Raw genomic sequence first — 16969 nt, forward strand, 5'->3', positions numbered from 1 at the left:
AAATAACAAGGTGTAGAGCTGGATGAACACAGCAGGCCAAGCAGCTTCAGAGGAGCAGGAAAGCTGATGTTTCAGGCCTAGGCCTGAAGAAGGGTCTAGGCCCGAAACGTCAGCCTTCCTGCTCCTCTGATGTTGCTTGGCCTGCTGTGTTCATCCAGCTCTACACCTTGTTATCTCAGATTCTCCAGCATCTGCAGTTCTTACTATCTCTAGACATCAAATAAACTTGATTTGGAAATTGGAATGTGTACCTGACAAATTCAAGTCCAGAATTGCTCCAAAGGATCTCCATGAGCAACAACATCACAAGGCATGACCACATGCAAACCATGTCCACAGAAATTGGCATCTGATGTGTGCCAGCTTCTAAGAAATCTCATAGTGCATCTGTGACCCATTTACAGGATGCTTCTGCACTTCAGTGTTGTATCATGCTGCAAGGACACTACTCAAGGACATGAGCCCAGCTCATAGACTGGACAAGGCCACATCACCACGGTCTTCACATGCTGTCAATGAACATGTTAACTCTGAGGTTGTTGACTTGCTGGCCGAGCTGGCTTGTTTTTGTTCAGACATTTTGTTCACCATGCTAAGTGACATCATCAGTGGAGCCTCCGATGAAGCGATGTTACATCCACAACCCGAGCTACAGGTCTTTGCCAAAACTTTATGTTAACTCTGAGCCTACCTGGAAGCTCATAGCATTCCTGCCTTGCATTGCATCGCCTTTCATACTTTACTCTCTCGGCCTGCTATCTGAGGTCCCTATTTCTTCTGTCTTGCCTTGTCGTTTAGCACAGACACAAATCCAGAAAGTTTGTCAGCAAGCATCATGCAAGTCAAAGGGAATATCTTCTGTCGGGGTGAATGATAAGCCAAGCTAAGGGCAGACATGTGTCTTGGACAAAGTCAATTAGCACATTGAGGTGGTCGGAATCAGAAGGTTCTCCCCAGAAGAGGTCAGGGGCTGAATGTCAGGCAGCCCATTAGTCATCTTGAGTCTTTCTGCCCTATTGTGGTTGTTTTCCTCCTGGACTGAGAGAGAGGCAGGTATAAGGGAATTGGGTGGCACCATCTGTTACTTTTAGTACAAGTGGGGAGGTGTCCCGGGTAAGGATTAGGAAGTCTGGTGGGTATGCAAGTTGGGAGGTGGGTACAGTAGCAGAGATAGAGTGAGTGAGAGGTATCAGAGAGAAGAAAATGGGACTTATATTGACAGAATGGACAAGGTCATTGGCCTTCTTCCTATAGTGCTGGGCATTCCTCCAGATGGCTAATATGGCTTTAACCCTTTGACAACTTCAGACTTGACTGGCATGGTCTGGTGTGATGGCCTACACTCCTGGTCCTTGGGCAAGAGGAGCTCCACTTCTATACTACCTGGCCCTGCTGGAACTCCAAAACCCGTGTCTACCATGTTCAGGTCAAATATCAGGGACTGTGCAGTGTAACTCCAGACTGACAGTGCTTGTCCAGGTGACCAATGGGCTTTTAAAGATGGTGCAGGCACAAGGGATACTGGTCAATTCTGGGATGTTCACTTTTCTGTGAACAGCACACGGTAAAATGGGGCCGGAATTGGATGTGATGGGCAGCATAATTAGTTAACGAGGAAAGTTTGGTAGGTTACAGTGGGAAAACTTGCTAGGCCACTGGGTGGAAATCCCTTAAAAAAATCCACCTCTGTAACTTGGACTTAGCCAAAAAAACCAACAGATTCACTACCATGAAACCAATGGCAATTGTCCTAAAAGCCCATCTGTTTTACTGATGTCTTTCAGAGAAGAAAATGCTGCTTTTTGTTTTACTTGCTTAGGCCTACATGTGACTCGAGACACACAGCAATGTGGATGACACCTAAGTCTCCTCTAAAATGGCCAGGTAAGCCATTCTGTTGTATCAAACCACGACAAAATTTAAATTGAACAAAATAAATGACTATTTCGCCTGCTTACAGTGTTACAGGTGTACCTACATCACTTGGACTGTAGCTGTTCAAGGCTCACCACCGTCAAGAGGGGAAATGAGGACTGGGCAATAAATGCAGGCCCAGCCAAAGGTGTCAGCGTCCAGGGAATTAATAAAATTTAAAACAACAACACCGGCAAAGAGCATTGTGATCATTCCATTCTGTCCCAAAGAAACTCATGAAAATCTTTTAAAGCATTCATGGAATAGCCTGGGATGATCTTCACTTTAAATTTTTTTTATCTTTTTTGTTGTGGAGTAGCACTTGACCTCAATCATGACTTTCACGTGACCATCTGTGTGGAGGTGGGGATGAAGGTGATGTGTTGGCCACCTTACTTATTTTACATGCTCCATCACTCAGAATATACCTTGCAGGCCATGTAACATCCATCCCCATGTATCTACTGTCCATCATATGGCAAAAATATGACTCAATTCACCTCCACAATGTCGGTGAAGAGATCGAAATCATGCAGAATTCAGTGCTTTACTGGCCCGCAAGTGGCAGAAATGAAGCAGAGAGGCCAGTGGAATAGCAGGGAGTCACATTGGGATAACTCCTCATTGCTATCCCACTGTTGGAATTGTTTCCCAACATTGGGCTACGAGACAACTGGCTGCCCACTACATATTCTCGGGCAACCAGCTAGAATGTTTAATGCCCAATTATGTATCATTTGTATTTAGAGGCCTTAAAAGAACAGGCATTCTATTCCAGCAGTGTAAGTGAGGGGACAAAAATATCTCAGCTGCACTTTCTATAATCTTTTGTAATCTACAATGCAATCGTTTAAGCTCATGGCAGGGATGTCCCTGCTGCATGTGGAGGAACAAGGTCCATGGATCCAGGCAAGTTCCCAGCGGCAGTACTGAGGTTCAATGCTCAAAGAGGTTTCTTGAAGTGGACTTTGGAATTAAGGCTCTTTATTCAGAAAACACTCATTAAATTGTCCTTTAAAAGTCAGTGAATTATGCTCAGGATTTATATTGCACACGTTAGATTACATTGAGAATATTGAGCCTGGATGTTCAACTGCCTCTTGGAAGGGGTGTGTAACAGAAGCAGGAGTGCTGTTAAAATAGCACTTCTGGATGATGTCTAAGCTCCTTGACACCTCAGAGACTGCTAGAATGAAGTCCAGAACTCTCTCTCAGCCAATTAATGGTTTGCTAGGTTCTCAAGGAGACTGCTAATGGGCAAGGAAGGGTAAGAAGTTAATTTTAAATTTGAAACATGGTAAATCTGAACAGTCTGGCTTATGTTAGTACGCAGCTGTTGGTTTTAGTGAGGGGAACAATTAAGTGACGTTTTCATGATGAGAAAATTTTGGTACTAGGGAATTTTGTTTCGGATCAAGTACAACTCTTATCTCTTCTGCAAGGGCAATGAAAAGCCCCATAATGTTTGCTGCCTGCTTTTGCAGGTAACTCTTTTGTTCTGCAGGTAGCTCCCACCTTCTGGTACATTCAAAATGCCATCAGCCAAATTATGATATTTACAATTAAACACTCATGAGCAATTAGATATGAAACAGGATTGGCATCTAGAAATTATCTGGGTGCCCAGTTCCAGAACTTGGGCTGAAAATCAAACCCCTGTTTTCAGTTTTAGCTATCATGCATCAAAAACTCCAAATGAAACTCTGAAAATTCCAAAGAAAACAGGTTTAACGGAAATTTTGAGAAAATTATACCATGTTGAAATTATGAATGGTGAAGCTGAAGGAGACTTAATAGACACAACACTAATCATACTCAACTAATGAACAAAGAACAAAAGAGAAGTACAGCACAGGAACAGGCCCTTTGGCCTTCCAAGCCCGTGTCGATCATCATGCTCCAAATAATCAAAAAAAACAAACCTTCTGCCTTATTCAGTCCATATCCCTCTATTCCCTCCCTATTCATGTAACCATCCAGGTGCCTCTTAAATGTACTCGCTGCCACCACCTTTTCTGGCAGTGCGTACCAAGTTACTATCACTCGCTATGTGAAAAACTTCCCTTGCACATCTCCCTTAAACTTTCCACCTCTCACCTTAAACCTGTGCCCCTTTGTGGTTGAAACTTCAACCCTGGAAAAAAGCCTTTGACTATCCACTCTATCCATGCCCCCTGTAATTTTGTAGACCTCTATCAGGTCTCGTCTCAGCCACTGTCTTTCCAGTGAAAACCACCCTAGTCTTTTTAACCTTTCCTCACAACCAATGTCCTTGAGACCAGGCAACATCCTGGTGAACCTTCTCTGTACTCTCTCCAAAGCTTCCACTTCATTCTGGTAGTATGGTGACCAAAACTGCATACAATACTCCAAATGCAGCCTAACAAAGGGTTTTAAATAGTTGCAACATGGTTTGCCAACTCTTGTGCTCCATGCCCTGGCCGATAAAGGCAAGCATGCCATATGCCTTCTTGTTCACCTTGGACACCTGTGCTTGCCACTTTTAGGGAACTGTCGGCCTGCACGACCAGATGCATCTGAATGTTAATGTTCCTAAGGGCTCTGCCATTTACAGTATAATTCACACTATAATTTGATCTTCCAAAATGCATCACTTTGTATTTGTCTATATAATGGAAAGTGAAATCAAAATGCCAGTAGGATGCTGTAGGAGCAGAAGTAGGTGATTCATCCCATTGAGTTCACTCTGCTATTCAGTGAGATCATGGATGATCTGATAAACCTCAACTCCTCTTTCCTGCTTTATCCCAAAAACCCTTGATTCCCTTAATAGTAAGAAATCTGTCGATTTCAGCCTTGAATATATTTCATGACATGGCCTCATGAGCACTTTGCAGTAAAGAATTCCATAGATTCACTGCCTTCTAAGAAAAGAAATTCCTCATTATCTCTGTCTTAAATGGGTGACTCCTTACTCTGAGATTATGCACTCTGGTCCTAGACTTAAACCCCCTCAGAATCTTATATATTTCAATACTCTACTCTTATTCTTCTAAACCCCAATGAGCATAAACCCAACCTAGTCAAACTCTCCTCATAAGAAAATCCTTCCATACATGGGATTAACCTTAGAATCTTCTCTAGACTGCCTCCATTGCCAATATCTTTCCCTAGCTAAGGAGCCCAGAACTGTTTTTGGTATTCCACCTATGGTCTGACCAGTGCCTTGTATAGTTTTAGGGAGATCTCCATATTTTTATACTCCATTCCCTTTGAAATAAAAGCCAACATTCCATTTGCCTTCCCTACTATCTGCTGAATTTAGATGTTAGCTTTTTACGATTCATGCACAAGAACCTCCAAATCACTGTGTTGCAGCTTTCTGTAGCCTTATCCCCATTTAAATAAAATTTGGCTTTTCTATTCTTCCTGCCAAAGTGTATAACTTCACACTTCCCTACATCAAATACCCAAATGCCAAGTTTTTGCCCATTTGTTTAATCCCTCTGCAGACTCTCTGAATTGTTTTCTTTAGGTAACTTAGCAGCTATTTTATTATCATCCACTAACTTTTTGTAGTACTACATTTACATTCATCACCCTATGCATACCCCTCATGATTTTATTAACAATTTTGTCTTAGAAATGAAATCCCCAATCAGGTGTCTCTGTGATTACTCTGTAGATGTTCATTCTGAACAAATATTCATCTAAACACTCATCAAAAGAACTAAAATGCTAAAGGGGATTGATATGTCAGACATTGAAGAGATATTCCCTTGTGGGACAGTCTCACACAAGAGGTATAGATATAGAGTGAAAGCAGGCAGGTTTGAAACTGAGATGAGGAGAAACTACTTCTCTCGGATGGTTGTGAATCTGTGGAACTCACATTGCAGAGTGCAATGGAGGCAGAATCAATCAACAGGTTCAAGAAAGATCTGGATAAGTTTCTGATGAAAAGTGCGAAAAAGGGAGCAGGCAAGAAAGTGGAGTTGAGGAACAAAAACAGAAGTTGCTGGAAAAGCTCAGCAGGTCTGGCAGCATCTGTGAAGAAAAATCAAAGTTAATATTTGGGTCCCGTGACCCTTCCTTAGAACCTCAACTGCTCAGAAAGTGGAGTTGAGACCAGGATAAGGTTGGCGATAATCATGTTAAGTGGTAGAGTGGGCTTGAAGGGCTGAATTGCCTACTCCTGCTCTTAATCCCTATGTTCTTATGTGTAACTCACTGCAACCAGTGCAATGATATTCTGGATAACTTTGGTATTAGAGAAGCAACAAACAATTGGGTATAAGGAAAATTATTCCTGTAGAGTTACATAATTATTGTTAAACAGGGAAGGTTAAAACGTCATATTACATTAAATTAGATTGTGCAAGTATAACATTGTGACATAGGATCAGATTAGAGAAGTGTACTTTTAGGATCATTACCAGACAATTCTTATTCATACAGGGAAGGATAATCATTACTTTGGCCTATGGTAAATCAACTATTACAGGTATGTTGTAAACAAGCCATAGATTCACTTTTGAAGAAAGATTCTGAAGAAGGATCATAGAAAAATAGGAACATAGAAACAGAGATAGTAGGAACTACCGATGCTGGAGAATCTGAGATAACAAGGTGTGGAGCTGGATGAGCATAGCAGGCCAAGCAGCATCAGAGGAGACGTTTCGGGTCGAGACCCTTCTTCAGAAATGGTTTAACATAGGAACAGAAGCAGGCCATGCAGCCTCTTGAGCCTGTTCCACCATTCAATGAGATCATGGCTGATCTGTGGTCTAATATCCCTTAATAGGTTTGCTTAACAGTTATCTATCCCAGACTTTTAAAATTAAAACTGATCCTGCATCCACAGCCATTTGTGGAAGACAGTTTCAAACCCCTCCCACCCGTTGTGTGTAGAAGTGCCTCCTAACATCTCTCCTGAACAGTCTAGCCGTAATTGTCAGACTATGCCAGTGCACTTGAAATATTAACTCTTGTGAGACTTGATGAGTTTCTCCAGCAATCTCAGTTTATTTTTGTTTCAGATGATCAGCATCTGCAGTTCTTTTTCTCATTATTATATTGCTGATTCATTTTTACTCATTTTACATTATCGCAAAGTGAAAATTAATCCCAATGAGTAATCAACAGAAGGAATACATTTACACAGAGACTAATGGTGGGAAAATCCCTGGAATCATTTCAGAAACAATTGGCTGCTACAATAAAGAAAAAAATAGAATCTTCCAGGGTGGATGAATTAAAAATAATCTGGATGATCTTCCTCACCTATAATTATCACATTATGAAGGTTAGTTAAAAAAGGATTGGATGGGAATGCTAACTGGAAATTTAGGCATCAATGTTTGCACATGGCCTTTTCTCAGCAACAATCATTTTTAAAATCTTCTTAGGTTTGTGAAACTGCGGGTGTGATCATAAACCTCATTAGAATCTGCTCCATAGCACTCTACACTTACACAGATAGTTGTCAATCAGACCACGTTTTAAATGGGAAGCAATCCCATTTAAAAATGATACCATAAACATGGTATCAAAGCATTTGTCTGATATAATAGCCTTGTTACCTTGCCTCCTTTCCCCACGAGCCCTCAGTGTTCTGCAAATGAAATGTGGCTTTGAGGCAGCTGAATTTGTAATGAGCCTTCATTATGATTCAAATGTAACAAAACAAGGAAGTGGGAGGATTTCCAATATTGCTGGAGCTCAGTGAGGCAGCCCACAAACGTAGGTGGACTCTCATCTCTGAGATCCAGCCAATCTTACAGAATTAAGCTACTTCAAGGACAGTCTGGTGTAGAGAGAGGCAGGCAAAAGAAACAAAAGGGAACAAATTGTAGATCCATGATGTGACAGCATACAGCCTCAATAGATTGCTATGTCTGCCAACTGTGAGTCAGCATGGAATAAAGGATTGGAACCACCTCTTCTCCTTTCTCCTCACCCTCTATGCCAGAGTACAGAGAAAATTGACACTTTCCCTTGGTTTTGAAGTATCTCAGGAATCAGAATGAGAAACAATAGGAAATAAAAGGAAATAAAGAAGCAGTGAAAAGGAAACCACAGGAAAGAAAAACAATTTTGTTTGTAATTTTTGCATGAAACTATTTCCTCTAATTTCACAGTCATATTGGTAGAAGCTGTACATTCACACCCATCTTGGGGTTTACTATGACCAGAAACTGAACTGGACTAGTCAAATAAATATTGTAGCTACAGGAGCAGGTCAGAGGCTAGGAATCCGGTGGCATCATAGAGTCTCAGAAATTTTACAGTACAGAAAGAGGCTCTTCAGCCCATTGTGTTTGTGCTGCTCCTTAAGCATCTATCTACTCCTGTCCTATTTTCCAGCATTTGACCTGTAGCCTTGTATGTATGGCATTTCAATTGAGCATCTAAATCGTTCTTAAATATCTTGCAGAGTCCTGCTTCTACTACTCTTTCAAACAGTGAGTTCCAATACCCATAGTCCTCTGGATGGCTAATAAGCTAGTATAATGTCAACAAATTAACCACCATCCACTGTCACAAAAACCTGTCTGGTTCACTAATATTCTTTTGTGGAAGGAAATCTGTCACCAATACCTGGTTTGGTCTACATGTGACTCCAGATCTGCTGCATGCGAACTCTCCTTGGGGCAATCAGTGAGGAGCAATAAATGATGATGAGCAACACCAACATGCTAGAAATGTTTTTTCTAAATCACTGCATTGAACCCATATCCATAAATTGTGGCATAATGGTAACGTCACTAGACTAATAATCCAGAGACCTGATGTAACGTTCTAAATCCGACAGCCACACACAGTAGCAGCAGTGTGTACCATCTACAGGATGCATTGCAGTGATTCACTAAGGCTCATTAGATTGAACCTTCCAAACCCACAAACAATTCCATCTAGAAGGACAGGGGCAGTAGACACAATGTGCAAATTTTCCTCCAACGCACTCACCATCCTGAGTTGGAAATGTCTCACTGTTCCTTCATTGTCACTGAGTTAAAATCCTGGAACTCCTTCCCTAACATCCTTGTGGGTGTACACAAATGGAATGCAGTAGGTCAAGAAAGTGTAGTCTGGGATTGGCAATAAGTGATAACCCAGCCAGTGATGCCACATCCCAAGAATGAATGAAAAAGCTTACTGCCTTGATTCCACACATGAGAATCAAATAGATGTTCAGAGCACTGATGTTGCACTGGCAATGAATATCTTCCTGTACTTGCCAGCGACATAACATACTCATTGTAATAATAACAAAAGTAATTGTGAAATGTAACTGCTGCAGCAACTTTAGCAAGCCAGTCAGTTTGGATTAAAACACAAATACAGCATGCCCTGAAGCCAGTGAACAAGCAACTTCGTGCTATTAAACTGTGTATTTATTTTGTTAGCACAAGGCAATCACTCAGGTGTAATTGGCTTGTGATTGAAAAGCTCACACCTAGGATTTGCAAAGTGTTGACAGTTGTACTTGACCATTGATCTTCCCGTTTCCCTTATAAATAAAAATCTTTACAGATCTTCTGTGAGAGATTGCCAGCTCAGTGCCAGTTTAAGCCCAATTATAGCCAATTCCATGATTTTATTAGCAATTTGGTTAAAGCTACTTTTTTCCTTTTCACATGGGACTCAAGAAATGGCAACAAAATCTAACTTAATTTCATCAGTCTGTGATTCAAAGTCACATCCCACGGATAAAAGAAGAATGGCATAACACTCAAAGTCTCTCACAAGCTCAATCTTTAAATATATATTAAAAGTGGCATTTAGGATTCCATGTGATATGCCAACAATCTGTACAATTGAATGGTGAGAGCTGACAGGGATGACTTCTTATATGTTTTATTTGCAATTGCTGGGTGATACTAATTGGGAGGTAGAAATGAGTTTCTCAGCCATTTTGTTCAGGGTGCACTGAACAGAATTACCTAACATGCAGGAATAAAATAAGAATTAAGATTTTTTTTAAGTTTTAAAGTTGAATTACCACCTCAATAAACAATGCATAACCGAAAGCTTAAGGGCAACTCAGAAAAGAAAGTGAGACAACAAGGTGCAGGGCTGGATGAACACAGCAGGTCAAGCAGCATCATAGGAGCAGAGGGGCTGACGTTTCGGGCCTAGACCCTTCATCAGAAAAGGGGGAGGGGAAGGGGATTCTGAAATAAATAGGGAGAGAGTGGGAGGCGGATAGAAGATGAATAGAGGAAAGGATAGGTGGAGAGGAAACAAACAGGTCGAAAAGGCGGGGATGGGGCCAGTAAAGGTGAGTGTAGGTGGGGAGTTAGGGAGGGGATAGGTCAGTCCAGGGAGGACGGACCGGTCAAGGGGGCGGGATGAGGTTAGTCGGTAGGAGATGGAGGTGCGGCTTGAGGTGGGAGGAGGGGATAGGTGGGAGGAAGAACAGGTTAGGGAGGCAGGGACGAGCTGGACTGGTTTTGGGATGCGGTAGGGGGAGGCGAGATTTTGAAACTTGTGAAATCCCTCAGTGGTCGAGAACGCCCTCAACCGTGTCTCCCACATCTCCCGCAACTCATCCCTCACACCCCGTCCACGCAATAAGAACCAAAAAAGAATCCCCCTCGTCCTCACGTACCACCCCACTAACCTCTGGATCTAACGCATCATCCTCCAACACTTCCGCCATCTGCAATCCGACCCCACCACCAAAGACATCTTTCCCTCCCCACCCCTATCTGCTTTCCGGAGGGACCACTCTCTCCATAACTCCCTTGTCTGCTCCACACTCCCCTCCAGCTCCACCACACCCGGCACTTTTCCCTGCAACCGCAGGAAGTGCTACACCTGCCCCCATACCTCCTCCCTCACCCCCATCCCAGGCCCCAAGAAGACTTTCCACATCAAGCAGATGTTCACCTGCACATCTGCCAATGTGGTATACTGCATCCGCTGTACCCGGTGTGGCTTCCTCTACGTCGGGGAAACCAAGCGGAGGCTCGGGGACCGCTTTGCAGAACACCTACGCTCGGTTCGCAATAAACAACTGCACCTCCCAGTCGCGAACCATTTCAACTCCCCCTCCCATTCCTTAGATGACATGTCCATCCTGGGCCTCCTGCAGTGCCACAACGATGCCACCTGAAGGTTGCAGGAACAGCAACTCATATTCCGCTTGGGAACCCTGCAGCCCAATGGTATCAATGTGGATTTCACAAGTTTCAAAATCTCCCCTCCCCCACCGCATTCCAAAACCAGTCCAGCTCGTCCCTGCCTCCCTAACCTGTTCTTCCTCCCACCTATCCCCTCCTCCCACCTCAAGCCGCACCTCCATCTCCTACCGACTAACCTCATCCCGCCCCCTTGACCTGTCCGTCCTCCCTGGACTGACCTATCCCCTCCCTCACTCCCCACCTACACTCACCTTTACCGCCTCTTCGACCTGTTTGTTTCCTCTCCACCTATCCTCTCCTCTTTCCATCTTCTATCCGCCTCCCACTCTCTCCCTATTTATTTTAGAAGCCCCTTCCCCTCCCCCTTTTCTGATGAAGGGTCTAGGCCTGAAACGTCAGCCTCTCTGCTCCTATGATGCTGCTTGACCTGCTGTGTTCATCCAGCTCTACACCTTGTTGTCTCGGATTCACCAGCATCTGCAGTTCCTACTATCTCAGAAAAGAAAGTGTTTGTCTTGAAGTTGCTATACTTGAGGAATTGAAATGTGAATTGTTCATTAAACTGTACATATAGGTAATATTTTCAATTTCTTTTACTCATTTGTGGGATGTGCTGGTTGGCCAGAATTTATTGCCCATTCCTCGTTGCCCTGGAGGTGGTTGTGAGCTGCCTTCTTCAACAGCTGCAGTCCCCCTGCTGTGGCTTGACCCGCAAGGCATTAGGGAAGAAATTCCAGGATTTTGACCAAGCAACGATGAAGAAATGGCATCATATTCTGAAGTCAGGATGGCGAGTGTCTTGGAGGGTAACTTGAAGGTGGTAGTGTTCCCATCTATCTGGTGCCCTTGTCCTTCTAGATGAAAGTAGTCATGTGCTTGGAAGGTGCTGTCTGAGGATCTTTGGTGAATTTCTGCAGTGCATCTTGTAAATAGTACACACTGCTGCTACTGAGCATTGGTGGTGGCGAGAGAGGATCTTTGTGGATGTCATGCCAATTGAGTGGACTGCTTTGTCCTGGATGGTTTCAAGCTTCTCGAGTGTTGTTGGAACTGCACCAATCCAGGAAAATGAGGAAAATTCCATCACACTCCTGACTTGTGCCTTGTAGCTGATGGACAAGATTTGTTGAGTCAGGAGATGACTTATTTGCCATTGTATTTCTAGCCTCTGACCTGGTCTTGTATTCACTGTGTTTATATGGTGGGCCCAGTTGTGTTTCTGGTCAATGGTAACCTCAAGGATGTTGATAGTGAGGGATTCAATGATGGTAACACCATTGATTGTCAAGGGGAGGTGATTAGATTGTTTTTTATTGGTTATGGTCATACCTGGTATTTGTGTGGCACGAACGTTACTTGCCACTTGTCAGCAATGCCTACATATTGCCCAGATCTTGTTGCATTTGAACATGAACTACTTCAGTATCTGAGGAGCCACAAATGGTGCAAACATTGTGCAATCATTAGCGAACATCCCCATTTCTGACCTTATGATGGATGGAAGGTCATTGATGAAGCAGCTGAAGATGTTTTGGCCTAGGACACTACCCAGAGGAACTCTGACAGAGATGTCTTGGAACTGAGATGACTGACCTCCAACAGGCACAACCATCTTCCTATGTGCCGGCTATGACTGCAATGAACAGCCCCCAATACCCATTGATTCCAGTTTTGCTAAGGTTCCTTGCTGCCACAGTTGGTCCAATGCAGCCTTGATGTGAAGGGCTGTTACTCTCATGACACATCTGGAATTCAGCTCTTTTTCCAAGACTGTAATAAGGTCAGGAACTGAGTGGCCCTGGCAGAACCTAAACTGGGCATCACTGAGCAGATTGTTGTTGAGCAGGTGCTGCTTGATAGCATTTTTGGTGACACCTTCCATCACTTCACTGATGATTAAGAGTAGAGTGATAGGATGGTCATTGGGTGGGTTGGATTTGTTCTGCTTTTTGTATATAGGACATACCTGGGCAATTTTCCACATTGTTGAGTAGATGCCAGTGTTGTAATGGTACTGGAACAGTTTGGCTAGGTGAGTGGCAAGTTCTGCAGCACAAGTCTTCAGTACTATTGCTGAGATGTTGTTAGGGTTCATAGCCTTGACAGCATCCAGTGCCTCCAATCATTTCTTGATATTGCATGGCGTAATCAAAATAGCTGAAGACTGATGCTGGAGCCCACTGGAGGAGGGCTGGATGGATCATCCACTTGGCACTTCTGGCTAAAGATTATTGCGAATGCTTCAGCCTTATCTTTTGCACTGCTGTATTGGTCTCTTCCATCATTGTGGATGGGGATATTTGTGGAGCCTCCTCCTCCAGTGAGTTGTTTAATTGTCCACCACCATTAATGACTGGATGTGGCATGACTGCAGAGCTTAGATCTGTTCATTGGTTGTGGGATTTCTAAGCTCTGTCTATCACTAATGCTGTTTGGCATGCAACTATTCCCGAATGGTAGCTTCACCAGGTTGACACCTCATTTTTAGGCATGCCCTCTTGCACTCTCGATTGAACAAGTTTTGATCCTCTGGGTTGGTGGCAATTGTTGACTGGGGGGTATGTTAGAGTACGAGGTCGCAGATTGTGCTGGAGTACAATTCTGCTGCTGTTGATGGTCTCATGGATGTCCAATCTTGAATTGCTAGATCTGTTCAAAGTCTGACCCATTTAGGACAGTGATAGTGCCACACAACACTTCTCCCACTTCCTCCGTGATACATGACACGTGGTAAAGAGGGAAGTGTGGCCATGAATAAATAACACATCATTGAGACAAAGAAACAAGTGTCTGAATTAGTGGGGTGAGGGGTAATGTAATGTGGTGTGGGGTTTTTACCACAGTTAACCCACTTAAACTACACATCCCTGCACATTATGTGGTTATTTTTAGTATGGCCAATCCACTTAACGTGCACATCTTTGGACTGTGGGAGCAAACTGGTGCACTCAGAGGAAACCCACGCAGAAAAAGGGAGAATGTGCAAACACAAAGTAGGCTGGTGAACTTGGAGACCAGAATGAGAGAACTGGGTAAAGCAAGATGGAGAATAGGAAAACAATGTGACTGTAACGGCTGCTCTTTTTTTGAGGTATTTTCAGTGTTGAAGCTGATTTTCTCAAATTCTAGGAGCAGTAATTACTGTATTATAAACTGTTGCATTATTTTAGAACTTTGAGAAAGAAAAAGATCAAAACAATGGCACTTTGACAAGGAGAAAGAGAGACAAAGGTAGTGACCACATGGGAAGTAATTCAAACGGAGCAGTAAACCTGCACAGCTGTCTGACCTAGCAGTATCCTGCACAGCTAACTGCCTTTACTGTTTGGTTTCAAGTATCTCTGGACATTGGAGTTTGTTCTAAGAAAAATAAACAAACAGCAAAATTCACAGCTGACCTTGGAGAAACTTGTGTGGGGGATCTCACAGCAGGGGAGCAGTTAAGTGGCTAGTTTTACAGTGTAACTTCACTTTTTTTTTCTAAACCTACAATAGTGAGTAGAGTGAGTTCTTTTTAATTATATATTTTTATTGAGATCTGTCTCTCGATTAAACCTTAAAATAAAAAAAACATAGGTACTAAGTTAGCCTGAAGCTGTGTTTTTAGAGCAGTAAGACCACTATTTTCTCGATCTGTAAATTGTTAAGGTGCAAAGATGGTCTTTAGTAGAGTGATATGCTCTTGCTGTTGGATGTGGGAGATTAGGGAGAGTTTCCAAGTTACTGATGATTATGTCTGCAGGAAGTGTGTTTGGCTGCGAATCCTATTGGATTGCATGGATTGGTTGGAGCGGCAGTAAGAAGCAATGAGGAGTTTACAGGAGCTGGAGGTTGTGATTGATGACAGTTGCAGGAAGGGAGATAAAATGAAAATATAGTCACGTCGATGGGTTACCTCCAGGAAAGGTAGGAGAGGGAGGCAAGTAGTGCAGGAGTCTCCTGTGGCTATTCCCATCTCAAACAAGTATGCTGTTTTGGAAAATGTAGGGGATGATAGACTCTCAGGGGAATGTAGCACTGACAGCCAGGTTTCTGGTACCAAAGCTGGCTCTAATGTAATGAGGGGTATGCCAGGTTCTCAGCGATCGATTGTGATAGGGTACTCGCTAGTCAGAGGCACAGACAGACGTTTCTGGGCCGACAGCGAGATATCAGAATGGTGTGTGCCTCCCTGGTGCCATGATCAAGGATATCTCAAAGAGGGTGCAGAATATTCTCAAAGGGAAGAGGGACCAGTAGGAGGTCATTGTACACATTGGAACTAATGACATATGAAGAGAAAAGGACAAAATTCTGAGGAGGGGATATCGGAAATTAGGAAGGAATTTAAAAAGTAGGTCCTTGAGGGTAGTAATATCTGGATTACTCCCAGTGCCACGAGCTAGTGAGGGTAGGAATAGAGCAGATGAATGCATGGCGAGGAGCTGGTACAGGGGATAGGGATTCACGTTTTTGGATCATTGGAATCTCTTCTGGGATAGAAGTGACCTGTATAAGAATGACGGATTGCACCTGAATTGGAAGGGAACTAATATACTGGCAGGGAGATTTGCTAGGACTGCTCAGGAGGATTTAAACTGGTAAGAGGAGGTTAGGTGGACGCAGGGAGATAGTAAGGAAAGAGATCAGTCTGAGACTGATGCAGTTGGAAAAAGGAGTAAGCCAAACAGTCAGGGCAGGCAGGAACAAAGCAGGGAACAAGGTAAGACTGAAAATTTAAACTGCATTTACGTCAATACAAGAGGCTAACAGGCCTAAAAGGCAGATGAACTCAGGGCATGGTTGGGAACATGGGACTGGGATATATAGCAATTACAGAGACATGGCTCAGGGATGAACAGGACTGGAAGCTTAATGTTCCAAGGTACAGATGTTATAGGAAGGGTAGAAAGGGGGGCAAGAGAGTAGGGGGAGTTACATTTTTGATTAGGGATAGCATTACAGCTGTACTCAGGGAGGATATTCTTGGGAATACGCCCAGGGACGTTATTTGGGTGGAACTGAGAATTAAGAAAGGGATGATCACTTCATTGGGATTGTACTGTAGACCCCCCAAATAGTCTGTGGGAACTTGAGAAACAAATTTGTAAGGAGATCTCAGTTATCTGTAAGAATAATAGGATGGTTATGGTAGGGAATTTTAACTTTCCAAACATAGTCTGGTGCTGCCATAGTGTTAAGGAATTGGATGGAGAGGAATTTATTAAGTGTGTACAAGAGAATTTTTTGATTCAGTGTGAAGGGATAGCTACTAGAGAAGGTGCAAAACTTGACCTACTCTTGGGAAATAAGGCAGGGCAGATGACTGAGGGGTCAGTGGAGGAGCACTTTGGGGCCAGTGACCATAATTCTATTAGTTTTAAAATAGTGATGGAACTGGATAGACTGGATCTAAAAGTAAAAGTTCTAAATTGAAGGAAGGCCAATTTTGACTGTATTCGGCAAGAACTTTCAAAAGTTGATTGGGGGCATATGATTGCAGATAAAAGGATGGCTGGAAAATGGGAAGCCTTCAAAAATGAGATGACGAGAGTCCAGAGACAGTACGTTCCTGGTAGGGTGAAGGGCAAGGCTGGTAGCAGTAGGGAATGCTGGATGACTAGAGAAATTGAGGTTTTGGTTAAGAATAAGAAGGAAGCATATGTCAGGTATAGACAGCAGAGATCAAATTAATCCCTAGAAGATAATGGCAGTAGGAGTATACTTAAGAGGGAAAACAGGGGTCAAAAAGGGGACAGATAGCTTTGACAAATAGAGTTAAGGAAAATCCAAAGGGATTGTACAAACACATTAATGACAAAAGGATAACTAGGGAGAGAACAGGGCCCCTTAAAGATCAGCAAGACCGTCTACGTGTGGAACTGCAGGAGATGGGGGAGATACTAAATGAGCATTTTGCATCAGTGTTTACTGTGGAGAAAGATATGGAAGATAGAGAACGTGGA

This window comes from Rhincodon typus, chromosome 5 (genome assembly GCF_021869965.1).
Source record: "Rhincodon typus isolate 14 chromosome 5, sRhiTyp1.1, whole genome shotgun sequence".
Taxonomy (NCBI): domain Eukaryota; kingdom Metazoa; phylum Chordata; class Chondrichthyes; order Orectolobiformes; family Rhincodontidae; genus Rhincodon; species Rhincodon typus.